Source organism: Microcebus murinus, chromosome 26 (genome assembly GCF_040939455.1).
Source record: "Microcebus murinus isolate Inina chromosome 26, M.murinus_Inina_mat1.0, whole genome shotgun sequence".
Taxonomy (NCBI): Eukaryota; Metazoa; Chordata; class Mammalia; order Primates; family Cheirogaleidae; genus Microcebus; species Microcebus murinus.
This window is the reverse complement of record NC_134129.1, coordinates 14,178,250-14,198,442: the sequence shown is the minus strand read 5'-3', so window position 1 is coordinate 14,198,442 and position 20,193 is coordinate 14,178,250. Positions and strand designations below refer to the sequence as shown.

The following is a 20,193-nucleotide window of genomic DNA, read 5'->3' as shown; positions in this document are numbered from 1 at the left end:
TGAGAGGCCGAGGCGGGCGGATTGCTCGAGGTCAGGAGTTCGAAACCAGTCTGAGCAACAGTGAGACTGTGTCTCTACTATAAATAGAAAGAAATAATTGGCCAACAAATATATATAGAAAAAATTAGCTGGGGATGGTAGCGCATGCTTCTAGTCCCAGCTACCTGGGAGGCTGAGGCAGTAGCATTGCTTGAGCCCAGGAGATTGAGGTTGCTGTGAGCTAGGCTGACGCCATGGCACTCACTCTAGCCTGGGCAACAAAGTGAGACTCTGTCTCAAAAAAAAAAAAAAAAAAAAATTGATACATTCAAAGAGTAATTTTAATCTCTATAATTTTTGCTAACTGTGTCGAGTCACACTTGACATCTGAGTGCCAAGGGTTAAAGAGGTCATTAAGACAAAAATGAGATCATATGGGTGGGCCCTAATCCAGTATAACTTGTGCTCCCATAAGAGGAAATTTGGACACAGACACACATAGAGGAAAAGCAGTGAGAATGCACAGCAAGCCAAGCCAAGGAGAGAGGCCTCAGAAGAAACCAAGTCTGCCTATACCTTAGTCTCAGACTTCTGGCCTCCAGAACTGTGGGACAATAAATTTCTATTGTTTTAGCCACCCAGTATGCGGTACTTTGTTACAGCAGCCCCCATAAACTAATACCGGGGTGATAATGAAAAAAAGGTTGAGAAACACTGATGTAGCATAACTGTATGTTCTTTTTACTTTAGGTCTGTTTCTTTCTGGTTCTCTGAATCATTGAAGAATTTCAAAATTGGTGTCTTTAAAAATTTTTTAATTTTTAACTTTTTAATTTTTTTCTTTTCTTTTTATTATATCTAGAAAACTCCAAAGATTCTGCCAAGAGATTACTGGAATTGATAAATAAGTTCAGCAAGGTCCCAGGTTACAAAATCAACATATACAAATCGGTAGCATTCCTATATACCAACAACAGTCAAGCCGAGGATCACATCAAAGACTCAATACCTTTCACAATAGCAACAAAGAAAATAAAATACCTAGGAATATATTTAACTAAGGAGGTAAAGGATTTCTACAGGGAGAGCTATAAAATACTCAAAATTAATTTTCAATGTTAAAATCTTATTAATAAGTATCATTTGCAAAAGAATTTACCCTTCCACATCCAATTTGAATCTAAAAATTGCTCTGCAAGGTGATTAGGTATTAAGATTCCTATTTTATAGATGCCTCTGGGCCTTTATGCATGTCCTTCTCTTTGCCTTGTGGGATAATTCTCTCCCTCCTGTGTGCCGCCTCATTTTCTTTACAAAATTCTTTCAGTACTTAGCTTCCTCCAGGAAACTTCCCTGGCCCTGCAATGTGCTTCCTTAGACTCAGTATTTCCCCACCATGGTGCCAACTGTACCACACTGCGATTGCCTGTTTATTGTCTATTTCCTCTGCCAATCTGGCAGTCCTGGGAGGGAATTTCCAGCATCCAGCAGAGTGCAAGAATGTTTTGTTGTTGGGTGATTAGGATTATACAGCTAATAACTTGAACTTAGGTTTTCTAGCATTTAAATTTAGTTATTTCTTACCTTGATCATGCTTAATCATTCTTAATCATTTAACTGAATTATCTGTCATAATGGATATTGGTTTTGTCTCTGAGTACAAAAGCATGCTAGTGGGATCTGCTCCCTGCACTGCGCTGGATAGGCCCCCTTCACGTTTGGACAATGTGATATACATATACATGTATGTATGTATGTATATGAGTGTGTGTGTGTATAATGGACTCACACCTTGACTTATTCCCCAAAGGATTTAATGTTACCTACTACATCAAAAAGGCTTGTGTATGTCCAAGTCCTTTTATAGTTTCTCAGGGACTTCTTATTGGAGATTGTGATGCAAACAGATTTCTTCTGTCTTCTAGTAATTGGCAGAGATGGATATTAGACAGTATTTAAGATATAACATGAACTTAAAGCTGACTGCAGATTATATGTGTACCATGAATTATTTCATTCCTTCTTTTCATATACACTTGATAGTTATCATTATAGGTTCTGGGGATATAAAGGTGAATAAGAAAGGCTTCTGCTCTTATGGAGGATATAGTTTATCAGAGAATAGTCATGAAAACAGATAAATTCTACCACGGTAGGGTTACTGCTGCACTAGAGTTATAAACAGAATGCCGTGAGACCTTAAGAGCTCAGCAGTTGCCTGCAGGTATTTTAGGAAGGCATCATAATTGAGCTGGGTTTTAAAGGAGAGCAGGAATTTGCCAGATAAAAAGTGGGGAAGGGATAAGCAAAGACACCAAACTATGAAAAGATCTGGTCTCAAAATAAGTATGTATATGGTAAAATACCAAAAAGGAGTATCCCCAAATCAGTAGTTGGTGTTTTATAGTTGTTGAATTATGGATAGATTTCTTTTTTCTTTTTCAGAATTTTCTTTAATATTGTTGCTTTTTGGGTTTCACAGCTCAATAAAATGAAATAAAAGCCTGTGACTATTAAATCATAACATTAAAGTGAATTGATTTATTTTTTATTGCCTATATTTGTAGTTGATTTAACATCCAGATTAAAACACTATTGCCTAATTTATTTAAATTGTCATTAGGATTTTAGGAAAAGGTGCAGGACAGGAATACCACTTGGTCACTTTTTTCATAAACAGACTCCAAGTTTCCCTTTTTCCTTGAGTTTCCATCGACTGAGTCTCATCTGGGAGGCCAGGATAGGCATGGCAGGGGTTACTCTTTGCTGAAATATATGGAGAAAAGGTGTCGATTAGCCTGGTTGAGCAGAGATAGTTTAGCCTGAATGTAGTTAGTAGAGTGCGCTCAACCAAGGATGCAACACAGGAGGGTGGCAGGGAGGGGTCTGGGAGAGTCTGGATTATTTATCAAGCCAGAGTTATAAGAGGACTCTCAGAAGTTCCTGCAGGTCCAGAAAATGGAGCAAGAAACACTGAGCACAGGAAGTTGGGCTGTTCAGGAAACGGAGCCTGCAGGCGCTTGGCTAGTGATGGAAGGTGCCTTTTATGTGGAGTCCAGTGTGTCTTGCCAGGGCATGGGAGACATTTAAAGGCACCATGCTGGCCCAGACACTGGGCCCTGGAGGTTTTCCCAAAACAACTTTAGGGTGAGGCTGAATAGGCTTTTCAGTTCACTGTGTATAACGAAGGCTATGACTGATTCTAAAGGTGTATGTGTAAAGATGTCTGCTTTCTGACTTTATTTCTGGAAGGAAGATTTAAAAAAAATTTTTTTTTTTAAATTGCTTCCTATTTGAATCATGAACTTACATTTTTTCCTCCAAAGAATGTTTTTTTTTTTCCTATCCCTTTTGCCCAGCAATTGTTTATTTCATCTGGGTCAAAACCAAACTTATTTCTAATTTCCCCCTAATAATTTTTTTCTTTTAATCCTCATTCTCTTTTCTAAAAATGTAGAAACCTCAGTGTAAATCGTGCAATAGCAGGTTTGTCTTTTTTGCAACAACAGAAGGCAAGTGTCGGCTTGCCATTTGACCAGTGCAGTGATCTGAATGATCAGAAGAATGAAGTGAGCACCAGGGAAGTGGTTTGAGGGGAATATATGTGACAGGATAAGGGAAATTGCAATTTAGAATTACTGTTCTAAGCTTACACCCATAAGCTGCAAATTCAATAGCTTACAATTTGTGTTATTAGCTGAGCATTTCCTATAATTAAATACTTTCAGAACAGCCTTAAAAGAAATGGTGGTAAACAACAGGAAGGGATTATCTCAAAATGGTAGAATTTACTTGCTTCTGGAAATATGATCATGCATGCTGGCTCATAAAATGGTATTTTTTTCCCCCCAGAGATGGCTTAAACAATTCTAAATTTGTTGTCCACAAATCACCTTACATTATTAGTAGACAACCAAGTACACAACTCAGTTATTAAATTGCACCCAATTTGTACTTGTCATAAGGGCTTTCTATGGCATTAGTCCAAAGATCAGATGTCCCTTTGCCAGGAAGTCATAATTTTTATTTTATTACAGGCTATTACAATATAGATATATGTTACTACATAGGTGATTAAGAATTCTTATTTTGTAGGTCAGATAGTCTCTGATCATAAACTCAAGAGTGGCTCCCACTTTTATGGGACCTACTTTGAACTTGAGTATTGTACATGCTGTGGTAGATGGTGGTAGCTTGCCAACTCATTAGGAAGGTCAGTTTTCTAGAAGATAGAATTACAAAATAAAGGCCCCTCTCCCATCAACAGATGGTTTTAGTGGCAAAGTCAAGGTGACAAGACTTAAAATATTTATTACTTTTAAAGACATCCACCTTATCGTGACCAGGACACCAGACCCTTACTAACAAAGGCAACTGATCTGATTAGAGAAACAACTCCTTTCTCTCTAAGAACAAAATTCCCCAAAGGTATCATTCATCAAGTTCCATCAGATGTATTCACTCATTTTCCTTCACCTCATTTGTTACCTCAGATCAAATTAAGCACCTACATGCTTTTTTAGTTCAAATGCATCTTCAGTTCAAATTCTTTCATATCAGCAACACTTTGCACTTAGCACTACTTTGCCTAAGGCCCACCTGGATGTTCTATGGAGAATGTATCACAAATAGTTTTATTTTTAACAATCTGGGCAGCTATTATAGCATGACACCCAGAAATACAAAGATCTCATTGAGGCAAAACACTCAGGAGAAGGGGCTAATTAATTTCCCGATGAAAGCATTTTTTTATTTCCTGCCTTTATTCATTTAACTCTAGGCTGTACATATTTAATATTTGTGGTTGATAATGATGACATCATAAAAAATTAAATAATAGATTAAAGTAGCAGTGTAAGAGACGGTGCAAGACACTAAGAGTAAAATTAATGCTGCAGAGTTGTAAAGGACAAATATCATGGTAGGCTAGATTAGTAAGGGAAGGCTTTAGGAAGACTGTGGGATTTTTGTCCATCCATTGATGTATCAAATGTTTATTGAGAGCTAAGTTCTTGGAACCTCTCTGGGAATGAATAGGGCATGGGGCAACCCATAAGACAAGCCAGGTGGCTTGCAACAGTGGCAAAAACACCTGGAGGGCTGGATAAATGTCCACGGCAGGCCGCATGTGGCCCTCGGGCGGTAGTTTGAGGACCCCTGTGACCAGGAGGAACAAAAAGGTGAGATCAGAAAGATTGGTGGGGATCAGGTCATGTAGGACTTGCAAATTTTTTGGTAAAGAGTTTGGATTAAATGCTAATTGCAGTGGTATGCCATGGGAAGGCTTTAAGCAAAGGAGAGCCATGAGCTGGTTTATGTTTTCAGATTTCATTCTGGATCCCGTGTAAAGAATGGATTTAAGGAAGGCACGAACAGAAGCAGTAGTACCAGTTAGGAGGTAACTGGGCAAGTCTAAATAAGAGATTCTGGTGTCTTTTATAAGGGGGATGGCAGGGTAGATGGAATGAAGTGGGTAGACATGAGGTAAGGCTCGCTAACTGATTTGAAATAGATGTGAAGGAACCAGATATCAAAGATGACTTTTAGGTGTCTGGCTTAAGCAACTGAGTAAATGATGGTGAATTTTGAAAAAAGGATGGGATTTGGAGAAAAGGAGACAAAAATTTCGGTTATGGAAGGGAGAATAGACATGGCTTATGGAGAAAGCTTCTTAAGATTTGGTTAAAAACAAGAAGCTGGCCGGGCGCGGTGGCTCACGCCTGTAATCCTAGCACTCTGGGAGGCCGAGGCGGGCGGATTGCTCAAGGTCAGGAGTTCAAAACCAGCCTGAGCGAGACCCCGTCTCTACCATAAAAATAGAAAGAAATTAATTGGCCAACTAATATATATAATATAAAAATCAGCCGGGCATGGTGGCTCGTGCCTGTAGTCCCAGCTACTCGGGAGGCTGAGGCAGCAGGATCGCTTGAGCCCAGGAGTTTGAGGTTGCTGTGAGCTAGGCTGACGCCACGGCACTCACTCTAGCCTAGGCAAGAAAGCGAGACTCTGTCTCAAAAAAAAAAAAAAAAAAACAAGAAGCTTCTTACTCAATGCTTCCAAGAACAATGGACATAAAATTCTGTTCAATAAATGAAAAAGAAAGTTATAAATATATAGTTGCTTCTAAATGATGGCCTGTCATGAGAAAAAGTGGAGCAGGAAGGTTGGGGAATTGGAGTATAAAATAGAAACAAGAAGAATAAGCAAGTCAGAGAAAAACACACAGAGTAAGAAATACAGAAGGAGAAAAATTGTAGACAAAAGAGACAGTCAAAATTGGAGACAGAAGGGATAGGTACACCCACCAGATTCGACACACTTAGAGCCAGAGGGACATGCTAGAGGCAGTTGTAAGTTCACAACATTTTTTTTCTTTATTGTAATGAACTGTGGAAGTAATAACAAGACACAGACCAAAAGCAAGTAAGACCAAATCTTTTACAGAAGTAGGAAAATTGCCTTTATTCCATTGTTTGTTATTAGAGAGGATCTTATACTCTGAAATATTTCCAGGATGAAAATAGTTTTTACAGTTTGTTATTAGCTAAGCAGCAGGTCGAATAATGACTGGAAAATATATTAGTAGCAGTGCACAATTACTCATTCTTGTAAAGACAAGAAGCTTTCAAAAGGGGTCCTTTCTCCTGAATGAAAAAAGTGAGAAATTTTCTGTCAATTAACAGGTTAAGTTGAGCTGTGGAAATAAACACATGAATAAATGCACAATGCATGCATACATACATTCTATATCATACCATCCTGGAAACCTACCTAAATTTCTTGACATAATAAATAGGCTCCATTTAGAATAGAAAAACACTTAAGGTGTTTTTTATTTGTTTGATTTTTGTAAATATAGCCATCCTTGATTCATTTTATTTATTAATTTCATTTTTTTCTTCATTTTTAAATTTTTAAAATTTTTTAAACTTTTTTTTCCACAATGTTCAGGACATGTGCACTTGATTCATTGTTAATAGTCTTAAAATTGGTTAGTGGTTAAAAATATGTTTACTAGAAATCCACAAGAACCTACAAATGAATCAATTAAACAGTGAGAAATGAGGACCAAGATTTTAGGTAAGTGCATTATTAGATTACCAAGAAACATGCTAGGTGTAGTGTAAGGAAAAACATTATTGGGGCCTCCAGTCTGTTTCGCCAAAAGGCCAGTAAAATTCTGCTCTCACAATTAATAAAAATACTATTACATAGTTCAAAAGCTATGGGACATTATTATTTTATTTATTTATTTTTCTTAGACAAAACAGAGGGAGATTTTATTCAATTTGTTAACTTCAGAGGAAACCAGAAGATGGTAAATCTCACTCAAAGAGCATTCAAAGAACTGGTTATTTATAGGCAATTTTTAAAAACTATTAGAATACAATTGTTAAATTAGATGCCAAACTGGTTAAAGTTTTACAGTGCCGTAAAATGATAAGTTACGAAGAAGCACTTGCATCTTCATAAGACAAACGTCTGCAGGTTTACCGTGTGATTTCGCAAGCCCGAGGGGCTCTAGCCTATGATAAGTCACGAACAACGCTACGTTCTCCCAGGAAATTAGCCGGGCTTGTTACGCAGGGCTCTAGACCCACACTGAAAGGACGTGCACCCTCCTCTCGGCCCCTGCTGTCCCGGCCCGAGGGACCTTCTGTTACTCTCGTGCACCCTCCTCTCGGCCCCTGCTGTCCCGGCCCGAGGGACCTTCTGTTACTCTCGGGGGGTCAAGGGGGACCTTGCCTGAAAGAGATGGGCGAGAGAAAGGAACGAGACCAAGCAAAGAGTTGTCAAGGTCTCGCTATGGGACATTATTGAGCGGAAAAGTCAAGAACCACATTTGGCTGAGGATATTTCTTTTTATTCCATCCTTGTTCTTCTTCACTCTCTTCTTCCCTCCCTCCTGCTCTTAACTTTTTCTTGAATTCTTACATGATGTTTCCTTAACCTCTTAAGGAAAAAAAAACAAAAAAAAAAACCACTTAGGACCTTGTACCCAGGTTCTGTTATTTAAGATGATGTTCTCATATTTCTGTGAAAAACCTGGACTAGGTTTCTAAAATCTGTTTTAATGTTCTACAGTAATACTTAACATAAAACTTGCATTCATCTTCTTATTTTGGCTTCTTGCCTTTCAGGATATTAATGATGTTGTTCGTAATGTCGTTACAGTTGGGGTCAGCTGCAGCCAGCGCGGAGAGGGAAGGAGGCCGCGGGCACTGAGGTAGGTCTGATGAGATGATGGGGCCTGTGTTGTGATTTACAAAGACAGATAAATTATCACTGCCCTTTCTTAGTAAATGATGCTAAATAGCTGCCACAAGAGGAGTTTTTGTTGTTGTTGTTGTTGTTTTTTAATGAACGGTCATTCAGGGTAGAGAGCTAACGTGGAGAATATTCTGGTCAGCTGTGGAAAGTTTTAGGCAGCGGTTATTACCATTTGAATTTTCCTTGGAGTTTTGATGATTATGATACAAATAAATTCGTCAAAGGTTAGGTGAATGGACTGCATATAACACTGCTTTAAATCTACAAAGAGAGACCTTTGGACCCGGATTGCCACTGAAACCATTGGGGGCACAGCCCTAACCGCAGGAGGTGTGACGTTTGGTTTTGTGTGTGTGGCTGTGGGGGGGGGGGTTGAGGACATAGGGGCACTTGGGCTTGAGCAAGTCACACTTCCTGACGCCGTTTCTCCACCGACATTCTTGTCCAGGTGACAGAGACCACACTGGATTTTGGCGGGAGGAGAAGGGGACTGTCTGAGAGGTGTGTGTTGCTGCTTGTCTGAACTGAATCTCTCTCTCCCGTTTGGTATTACTCCACCAGGAGTCCTTAAAAAAACATGAGTTAGCATCTTTATTTTAAAGTTTATTTATGCGGGTCTTACGGAAACCCTAAAGGCTTCTCACTCTCTCTCTTTTTTTTTTTTTTACATTTAAGTGGAAACTAGTTCACATCCGCGTTTGGTGTGGTGGTTGGGAAAGCGCCCTGGACTCTGAGCCAAGGGAAACGATTGTCACTGAGCCCTGCGACAGAGGGACAGTGTGGCCTCAGAATGCCTCGGCCTTGCCGGGCACCAGGGTCTTCCGCTCTGTTAGAGGTTGGCAGACTTGCCCCGTAATGGGCCACATAGTGAATAGTCTAGGTTTCCCATGCCTCATACTAATCCCTGTTGAATATTCTACTTTAGTTTTGTTTATTTGTTATAATCGTGTAAAAATCTAAAGCTCCTGGTACCAAGGTGTGGGCTGAATTTGCCCCCTTGCCTTGCGTTGCTGACCCCTGAGCTACATGATAGGGAAAGGAAGGGAAAAAATAAAAAATGAAAGAGTTTGAACTGACAAAAATTTTTAGATGAAGGACTCTTGATATATTTTCTGAGGAGCACTAAGCTAAAGAATAGATTCTTTTTTTTTTTTTTTTTTTTTTTTTTTGAGACACAGTCTCGCTTTGTTGCCCAGGCTAGAGTGAGTGCCATGGCGTCAGCCTAGCTCACAGCAACCTCAATCTCCTGGGCTCAAGCGATCCTCCTGCCTCAGCCTCCCGAGTAGCTGGGACTACAGGCATGCGCCACCATGCCCGGCTAATTTTTTTTCTATATATATTAGTTGTCCAATTAATTTCTTTCTATTTATAGTAGACACAGGGTCTCGCTCTTGCTCAAGCTGGTCTCGAACTCCTGATCTTGAGTGATCCTCCCGCCTTGGCCTCCCAGAGTACTAGGATTACAGGCGTGAGCCACCGTGTCTGGCCTAAAGAATAGATTCTGGCATTAAGGGTTTTCTATTTGTTGTTTTTTTCCCTTCTGTTTTTAATTTTACGTATTTACTCATGATATAGTTTCTTTTGCAATTTTCCTCCATTTTAAATTTGTCTTACTCCTATCTCCTCTTCTTCCACTTGCTGTGCACATTACTGTTTACCGTTAGTAGCACTCCCCGGATTTCTTACTGCACACACGTTCCCCCCGAGAAGTAGACAGACCAGAGGAGTGGCCTTCTGTATAGATGGAGGCGTGACCTGTCACGTAGGGAAAGGGGAGCAGCCATGTGATTGCCCTTGGGGACCCAAGTGCAGCTGCAAGTGCCCAGGGCAGACCCCAGGAGGGCAGGGAACGGCAGGGGGAGGCGGGGTGTGGAGGTTAACAGAGCCCGCATTTTTCCTTTCTGTTAGTGTTCCATCCTGATTCTCACACTTAAGCAACAGTGCCGCCTTCTATCTGCAGAGTCCCTTGAGCCCATCTGGGATTGCTGTGACATTTTGGTTTTCTGGAGGAGGCGGCCCAGAAGGGGGCGCTACGGAGCAAGCATCCCAGACTCGCCCACTTTCCTTCCACCTCTTCCCCCACCAGTTCACGCGTCCTGTGCCTGGTCCTCTTTTTCTCCTTTTCTGCTGCCTGGTTGCCACATGGTCGTGGACTGTCCCGTTGCCTCCCCTTTCCCAACACTTCCCGGTGAGTCTCCTCTCGCCTTTCTCCAATGTGGCCGTCGGCTGGTGCAGCCAGCGAGTGAGGCTGGCCCCCATGGATGCCATGGTCTCGTGACCGACCTTGGGGCTTTGATCCCAGAACCATTTTGGGCCACCGCCCTCTGTGCTCACACAGGTACGTTTGAAAAAGAAACCTACTCCCACGGCTCTGCTTTGTCACCTTCTGTTTACTTCTCTACCACAGTTGTTTGGTACTAGCCCCACGATGCCACAAAACTGCTCTCTCTCTTTTCTCTTTCCGAAGGAGTGCTAGTGATTTTGTCATCGATAAATGGGGTGGACACCTTTTCCGTCCTTTCCTAGCTGAGTGACTTTGTAGTACACTTGCTGTTGGCCGTTGGCACATTGAAATGCTTCATCCCCAGGTTTCGTGGATCCTTCTCATGTGTCCCTGTGCCCCGTCTTGCGGCATCTCCTCTGTGGGCTGGCTCTCTGCCTACCCTCTTAGTGTTGCAGTTTCCCTGGGTTCTTTCCAAAACCCTCTTCTCCCACATGCTCTCTTTACCTGGTTTCATTCATTCTTGAGGTGTTAACTGTCACCTCTGTGCTCCGGCTGCCAAACGTGCATCTCCTTCCCAGTCTCTCCTCCTGTATGTCAAATTCGTTTCCCCAGATGCCTGCTGGACATAACTGGTTAGATGCCCCACGGACACCACGAAGTTCAGTGCATGCAAAACTGGCCCCCTGCTCCCTAAAACCTGCAGCCCCTCAGTTGTTTCCCATCTCAGTTACCCAAGTCATAAGCACAAGCATCGCAGACGTGTGTCATAACTCCTCCTCCTCCATGTCCATCCTTCTCCTTTCTGCCACCATGTCACTCCATTCAGGCTCTCATCTCCCCTTTCCACCGTCTCTTTCTCCAGTTTTGTTCTCCTCATACCCATCGTTCCCTCTGTGCCTTATCTAGAATTCAAACCTGTTAACATCGTGCGCTCTTTAAAATTCTTCAATGGCAACCCAACCCTAGGGGAATAAAGTCCAGACTCCTCTGTGTTGACCTGGCTCCTTCACCTCTCCAGACCGTTTCTTGACATTCTTTATCCGCTCTTTGTTCTAGTGACCCCACATTCTTGGAGTTCCTGGAGCAGTCCACGCTTTCCCCTGTCTGCTTTCTTTCTCTCGTGCTGTTCCTTTTGTCCTGGCTGACTCTGCGTAGACTTCAAAACCTAGCTCAGATTTGCTCCCATGCATTGTGCATTCCTCTCTTTCCCCTCATATTGCAGTTGTTTGTTATGTCTTTGTCTCCCTCATGGACCGTGCACTCCTTCTTGACAGAGGAATCTTGTTTGTTCCTTGCTAACCCAAAGCCTCCCCCTCATCTAACCCTGACCACCCTGTGCTGTTGACATTATTATACCCATTCCTTGGATAAAGCAACTAAAACTCATAGAAGCTAAATGTCTGGCTCATTAGCAAGCAGCTACTATAGTAGGAGAGTTGGGATTTTGTCAGTATTTACACATACTGGTTATACATCCAGAATGAAACACCAACTTGCAGTAATTGTAAATTAAAGGAATACTCACTTTTACCAAAATTATCACGTGGTTTCTGAGGCAGTAGAAAGAACAATGGATTTAGTATCAAAGATCAGAGATGCAGTATTGTTTTAGCCATTTCTGGCTAAACTGATTCCTGCCAAGTTTACTTACTACATCTGAGCCTTTCCTCACTTTTAAAATGGGCAAAATAATAATAAAATAATAATAAAACAGTAATTGAACAAATCATATACACTGTATATGGAAATGCTTTGTAAGGACTATACAAATATGACTTATTACTTAGTCGGTTTTTCATTCGTGTTTACTTTTGTAGACACACCTCAGACCAGATTCTGGCACATTTTTTTTTTTTAGTTTTTTCACACTCTTGTGCGTCATTTACTTCACTAACAAATCAGAGATATTTTACTTTAGGCTTGAGGAGTAAATGAATTAGCATTTAATATCACCAGCAAAGCGTGCAACACGTCGAATGTTCTCTAAGAGTCTGGAGTACAAATTTATGTGCCTTATAAAGGTCCTACCTTAATGTGAGTGGGAATTTCATGTGCCAGCTAAACTGGGTCACTTTCTAAGTGAAAGGAGCTTGTATTGCTGCAGTCACAGGGCTCCTTACCCTTTTGTCGGGCTGTACACACGATGCTTTCCTCTTCCCTCGCTGCTTCTTTGCTGCTTTTGTTACCTGACGGTTCACTTTGCAGATTTGTTTTTCTGAGCCCTATCACCTTTCGTGCTAGAATGTCCACTGCTCAGTGGCCGCCTAGGACATTGCTTCCTGTGGGGAACCTGGCTAATGTGTGCACAGGAATCACTTGGACAAAGTGTTTTGGGTCAGGGCGTTATGGGATTTTATGGTCAGCTCTACTGGGTTCCCAGTTGAATTGTTCCAGGTGTCTACCTGTAAAGAAGGTTTTATTTCAGGGATCCATAGGGTTTTTAGTTTTAATCTATTGTTGAAACTATTGATAAATTCAACTGACTGGGGCGAGGGAGATGAGTAATAAACAGTGAACAAATAAATGAACAAGTTTAGGAGGTGGTAAGTGCTGTGGGGGAAATGAAAGAGGACCAGGGGAGGAGGGCAATGGGTGGGAGGGAAGAGTGAGCGAAGGACAGGGGAGGCGTCACGGAGGAGGGGACCCCTCAGCTGACATGCACCCGACCCAGGGAAGGAGGGCCCACGTGCTTCCAGGAATGTCCCGCTCCTCACCCCCAACCGTGAGGTGGAGGATACCTGTTGGTCTTTGGCCTTCAGGAATAATCTCTTTGCTTATGGGAGTCACCGTGGCAGAGACACTCACTGTCCCGGCATGGGAGCCATTAGCCACAAGTGACTCTTGAGAGCCAAGTGTGGCTAGTCCCAATTGAAATGTTCTGTAAGTGTAAAAGACACGCAGGATTTCGAAAAAAGAATTTAAAAATTTTCAATATATTTTATATTGGTTGCATAGTGAATTGATAATATTTCAGATACATCGGTTATATAAAATGTATTATTAAAATAAATTTCCCCGGTTTCTTTAAACTTTTGTAACGTGACTACTAGGAAATTTAAAATGGCACGTGTGGGCCCTTGTTACGTTTCTGTCGGACAGCGCTGATGTAGATGAACTAGTGGGTGCTTTGGCATCAGACTGACGTAGGTTGGCAGGCTGTGTCCACCGCCTGTTGGATTTCTGTTGTAGTTTCTGCACTTGTTTGCTTTTCTTTGGGCAGTTTATTTGGTTTTCCTTACTCTTTTATCATCTGTCAATACTATCTTGTGGGGTTTGTTTCGAGGATTCAGTCAGATTTGGTCACGTGCCTGCTGTGTGCTAGGCACTGGGGCATCATGCTAGCCTGTAATTAACAAGTGGTGGTTCCCTTTCTCCATTTCCGCATGTGACATAAGTTGGTCCTGCCTCCTGTGGGTGCTTGGCGATGTGTTTGGAACTCAGAGAGGAGCCGTGTTGAGAAATTGCTGTGGCACGTTCATTTCCATTTTTGCTTTGTTCTTTTCACTTAAAGTTTCTGAGGTCTTTCTTAGGTGAAGAAAATAATTATTCCCATTTTACAATAAAGAAATAGCATTAGCCAGAGTGGCCCTTTGGAGTTCCCGGGGCACGTGGAGCCTGGTCTCATGTTGCCTGCACTCCCGGCTGTCTTCCCTTCCCCTAAATGCATCATCTTTCTCCACGAGCTAGTGGAGTCTTTCCATGGAAGTCTTAAATAGGAATTGGGTGCCAGGTTCCATTTGAGATCTTCGGTGCCAAAGTGATGCCTCATCTTCTGAATGTTTTTGAAACTCTTACTCTGCAAAAATGACAATGTCCGAATCCTCCAGACCTTGTTTATGCTTCAAGGGATTATGTAACCAGAGGTCCTGCTGGCCCATGGCCATTTTAGACAGTGATTGGTTGGAAGAAAATGCTGACGCCTTTTATGCTGGCAAAACCACAAAGGCCTTTCCTTCCCAGGCGGTCTCTGTTTCCCTGTCAGTAGTATATGCACCATGCCTGGCAGTTCCTGGACCTCCAGTTGGAACACTGGCAGCCTGGATAATTTGGCTTGAATAAGGAAACTTTGAAGCAGTATCACTTGGAGGACTGAATTTGACTTCTGGTTAGGATTGTCACCAGAGATTGCATAGGATGGAAAGGTTCACTTAAATTTTAGTTCAAGTAATATTTATTGGGTCCAGTGTTAGAAACAATGATTTGCCACTTTATTAAATATCTGAGGGATTTAAAAATTGTATTTGAAAGAAAACTATTCAAAATACACTGGAACCTGGGTTGGTTTACATATATCTTTTCTTCCAATAATTACTTGTTTCTTTTGAATCTTTGCTATCTCAAGAAGCTTAGCTTTCTTCCCTAACAAGTCATAGTAATGTTTGCACCTTATATTCAATTGGCTACTGCAGGCTTTTAGTTGGAAATGTAGACACAGGAAAATATAGAAGGGATTTCTTTTTTTTTTTTTTTTTTTTTTTTAGTTGCAGCAAGTGGTATGTATAGAAGGGATTTCTAAAATGATTTATATATTCATATATGTATTCCATAATTTCATGTATATTCATTTTTATGTATTTATTAATAACAGAATTATCTATCAGAATTTTTTTTTTTTTTTTTTGAGACAGAGTCTCTCTGTTGCCTGGGCTAGAATACCATCATGTCAGCCTAGTTCACAGCAACCTCAAACTCCTGGGCTCAAGCAGTCCTACTGCCTCAGCCTCCCAAGTAGCTGGGACTACAGACATATGCCACCATACCCTGCTAATTTTTTCTACATATTTTTAGTTGGCCAATTAATTTCTTTCTATTTTTAGTAGAAACGGGATCTCGCTCTTGCTCAGGCTGGTTTCAAACTCCTGACCTTGAGCGATCCTCCCGCCTAGGCCTCCCAGAGTGCTAGGATTACAGGCGTGAGCCACCTCGGCCGGCCCTCTATCAGAAATCTTACAAACTACATTTCTTGTTTATAATAAAAGCAAAGAAATATAATTGATTTTGTTAATTCTAGTTTTTTAAGAATTGTAAAATATTTTCAAACTTATAGAGACATTGTTTCCCAGCACTTACCACCTAGATGTAAAAAGTTAACTTTTTACAATATTTGCATCAGAAATTTCTTTTAAACATAAAGAATAGATTATTTCAGATGTAAAGTCCCTTTCATATTTCCCAGCAAAGCATTCACATCCCTTCCTTTCTAGCAGTAACTACTATTTTAAGGGTTTATCCTTTTCATTCATTTAAAAAATACTTCACATGTATGTAGTCACAGTACATAGTACACAGTACACAGTAGTATAATCTTGTACAAGTTAAAGGTTTACATAAATAATATTACACTCTACATATCTTTCTGTGTCCTTGTATGTGTATGGCAGTTTGGTTGTGGTCAGATTGTTCTATACAGCAGTTGTTCCAATTTATACATCTACCTGAAAAATATGAGAGTTACAATATGAGAGTTACATCCTTACCGCCACTTCCTGCTGACAGATTTCTCAATTGCCAATATCATGGGTATAAAATGGTATTTCATAGTTTTACTTTGCATTTTCAGATCATCAGTACGTGAACATTTTAGGATTATTAACTTGTTCAGTTTCTTCTTCTGTGAAATGCCAAGTCATCATTATTGCCCATTTTTCAATTGTTGTGTTTTGTTTTTGTCTTTTTCTTTCCAATTTCAAGAATATCTTTATATATTTTGGATTTTCTCTCCATTTTTTTTTTGTCTTTTAGCTTTTTATTTATGTTGTCTTTAGTCAGTAAGAAGTAAACAGACTTACCAATTCCTTTCATGATTTGTACTGTATATTTCTTTTTAGAGAAATGGCATAAAGATATATCCGGAGAGAGAAGGATTTCTTAAACAGGATATTGAAAAGCATGAATAATAAAGAAAAAGGTTGTGGCTGGGCATGGTAGGTCATGCCTGTAATCCCAGCATTTTGGGAGGTTGAGATGGGAGGGTCATTTGAACCCAGAAGCTCGAGGTTACAGTTAGCTGTGATCACTGTGAGGATACAGAAGTGTACAAAAATCCCTGCTCTCCTGCCCTTACATTTTACTGGGGGAAGACAGATAATACACTAAAACTCAAGAACATGTAGTTTATCAATACTATCGGTATTGTAATGGAGAAATATCAGTGATTGCAAAAGCAGGGAAAGGGAACAGGGAGTATTGCCATTATAAACAGAGGTGTTAGGAAGGCTCACTCAGAAGGTGACATTTGAGCAAAGACCTGAAGAAACCAAGGTGGCAGCAAGTGGCTATCAGAGGAGGAGCGAGCCAGGCTGAGGTTGTGGCGTGTGAAAGGCTCTGAGGCGGGGGTGTGCCTCGGATGTTCAAGGAACAGGAAGTCCAGTGTGGCCAGAGTGGAGGAAGCTGGAGGAAGAGTAGTTGAAGGTAAATTAACCCGCTCCCTCATTCAAGGCCTTGTAGGGCATTGCAAAGACTTTGGCTTTTCCTTAGCCAAAGGAAACATCCTTTGAGAGATGGAAGGAAACATCCTTTGAGAGATGGAAGGAAAAATCCTTTGAGAGATGGAACATCATTGGAGAGTTCTGACAGAGGAGTGGTAGAATCTAACTTACAAATGTCACTGTGATGTCTGTGTTGAAAGTTGCAAGGCCGGGGCAGAGAGCACAGGTAGGAGGCTCTTGCTCTTTGAGATATGATGGTGTAGTGAGAAGTGGTCACATTTTACTTTTTTTTTTTTGAGACAGAGTCTCACTCTATAGCCCAGGCTAGGGTACAGGGGTGTCAGTGTAGCTCACAGCAACCTCCAACTCCTGGGCTTAAGCGATCCTCCTGCCTCAGCCTCCCAGATAGCTGGGACTACAGGCACATTTCACCATGCCCGGCTAATTTTTTTTATTTTTGTAGAGACGGGGTCTCACTCTTGCTCAGGCTGGTCTCAAACTCCTGAGCTCAAGAGATCCTTCCGCCTCTGCGTCCCAGAGTGCTACAATTACAGGTGTGAGCCAAACGCTCCTGGCCCGAGAAGTGGTCACATTTTAAATATGTTTTTATATATTTCATATTTTTCAAAGATAGAACCAATAGAATTTAATGATGGGTTGGATGTGAGAGGTGAGAGAAAAGAGAAAAATCAAGGGTGATACCATAGTTTTCTGTCTGAATCATTGGAAGGATGGAGTTGCTGTTTGTTGAGGTAAGGTAGATTGTAGAAGGAGCAAGTTTGGAGGGCAAGATCAAAGGTTTGGTTTTGGACATAGTACGATTGAGATGTCTGTTAGACATCCGAGGAGTGATGTAGAAGAGGCAGAGGAGTCTATAAGGCTGGAGTTTAAGGGAGAGATCTGGGCTGGAAACATATATTTGGGAAGCATCGGCATGTAGTTGGTGCCTAAAGCTGTGGGAATGGATGAAGGTTCTCTGGACTAAGAGGTTTTAGGACTAAGCCCTGGAGCACTTCAATGTTTAGAAAATTGGGACACGAACAAGATTCAGCTTAGACGGAGACAAAGCCTCCAATAGGGTAGTAGAGATGAAGTTCTGGAGCCAAAAGGTAAAAACATTTTTCAAGAACAGAGGAAATGGCCCCATCTCAGACACTGCTGAGAGGTCAAGCACCATGAGGACTGAGAATTGACCATTGGGGGCAGCGGTATGAAGGTCATTGGTGACGGTGACAAGAGCAGTTCAGTGGGACGATGGTGGCCAGAGACAGATTGGAATCAATTTTAAGGAATAATAGAAGGAATTGGAGACAACAAGTAGAGACAACTTTTTGATTTTTACTGTAATGTAGACAGAGAAATGGGCCAGAAACTATAGAAGGGAAACAGGGGTTCAAGAGTTATTTTTTTAAAGATGGGAAATACGGCTTGCTCATTTGCTCCCAAATATGCTGATGGATGCTTAGAGCAGGAAAATTGATGATGCAGGAGAAAGGAGTAGAATGGCTGGAGCCTGGCCCTTGAGTGGATGAGAGAGAATGGGGTCTAGTGCACAGTTGGGGGCTGGCCTTACACAAGGAGGTGGACATGTTGTCCATAGCAACAAGAGGGAAAGCAGCATCCTGTGCGTGGGTCCAGCGCCAGGTAAGTAGGTGCAGAGTGAAAGCTTGTGGAAGTTCTCTTCTGATTGCCTGTCTTTCATCAGCTGAGAGTGAGATTGGGGGAGGCTCTATTGGAGATTTGAAACAAGAGGGTGAGGCATCACATAGTTGTCTGGGGGAGTGGAAGAATGGACGGTGTGGAAGTATCTTAGGATTGTCCAACTGTAGCAAGGCTCTGCTCCTCGACGTGAGTGACCATGGATTGAAAATGGGACCTGTCAGTCCAGGTGAGTGTACTTCTCTAGCCATGTTCAAAAGCACTGGTGCAGTTGTGGAAGAGGTAAGGATTGAGGTTAGCTAGGTTTAGTGTTTTGACAGGTATGAATAGGATGAAATGAGAGGCTAGGGAGGTGAAGGTGTGTGCAGGGAAGCGATTATAATGATGGAACATGGATCTAAGCTGGCTAAGAAGAAATCTGAGGGCCAAAAAATAGTAAATGATGGTGAAAAGGGGCGGGGTCAATGGCTTGTAGGTCCACTGGGGTCAAGGAATTGTTAGATCCTTGGAGGGAAGAAAGGAAGTGGTAGTCAGAGAACAGGATGGAAGGGTTGCTGTTGTGGATAATTTTAGAGAAGTGACATTTTCATTTTTGATCTGGTTTTTAGTTGGCAACTGTTGGAAAGAATTATCTCTTTGTCTGGCCTGTCCCTCCTCTCCAGTTGTTAATAATCTATAAATCACCACTTAAATTTCTGTAAAGGAACCCTAGAAGGAAACAGAATTTTTGGTATGTATGTCTAGTTTTCCCAAAAAGGTTGTTTTTAAAACCATAAATACTTTGTTGGTTTTTGCTGGTCCTTTAAAATATTTTTCTAAATGCTGTTTGGGAAATCCAATAAACTTAGATTTTCCAATTTGAAGTTCTGGTGCACATTGACTTGACAAACGTTTCACTGTAGCACATTGGAAACTTGTTGAAATAAAGTTACTTTGAAATTAAACTCAAATTAGCTGTCACCTAAAGCATAATGTGAAAAACAGGAAAGACATTAGGTTTTCTGGTCCATTAGAGTGATAGATTCTGGTATGAACAGGTATTTTGGTATGCATCATTTTTTGTATTTTCATATATGAAATTTTCTGAAGTTTCAAATTTCACTTATGATGACAGATAAGTTTAATGTTAACTATATATGCACATACTTATACTACTTTGGTGAAAATGTAAGGAAGTATTATGATCTTGGCTAATTCTACAAAGTGTGATGACTAAAAAAAGCAAACTTAATTACTGAACTTATTCTGACCTACTCTGTAAGAATAATTTTTGTTGTCACAGATTTAAAGCACGATTGCTTCATTTTTAATAACTGATATAATTACCACTTCTTCCAGTTACTAATAACAAGACATAAGGTATCAACAGGATAATTCCCAAGGGTCAATACCATGCTTCCCAGGAGACATTCACATTTACATTTGATGTGCCACCAATATCTATTTTTAACCAAGGTAAACAGCATGAGCTCCTTGCTGAATTCCCACCCTGTTAATTACATTAGAAACAGCATTTGTATAGATTCAGTGGCTATTCATTGTGAGGAGCATGCGGCAGTTTAGATTTCACTTGAAGGTACAGGTGAATTGTAGGCCTCTGTCTGAATCATCAAAGTCTGTTTTGAGAACTTG

The 20,193-nt window shown here is 41.0% G+C and overlaps 1 protein-coding gene across 2 annotated transcripts in view; it reads left to right on the top strand.

Annotated features, from left to right (window-relative positions):
- CRACD (capping protein inhibiting regulator of actin dynamics) overlaps window positions 1-20,193 on the top strand; it is a 211,424-nt gene that overhangs the window by 30,366 nt on the left and 160,865 nt on the right. For both annotated transcript variants that reach the window (XM_020285294.2, XM_075997892.1), the window contains exon 2: window positions 8,155-8,206. The gene's annotated coding sequence lies outside the window, so the exon portion shown is untranslated. The remainder of the gene's footprint in view (window positions 1-8,154; window positions 8,207-20,193) is intronic.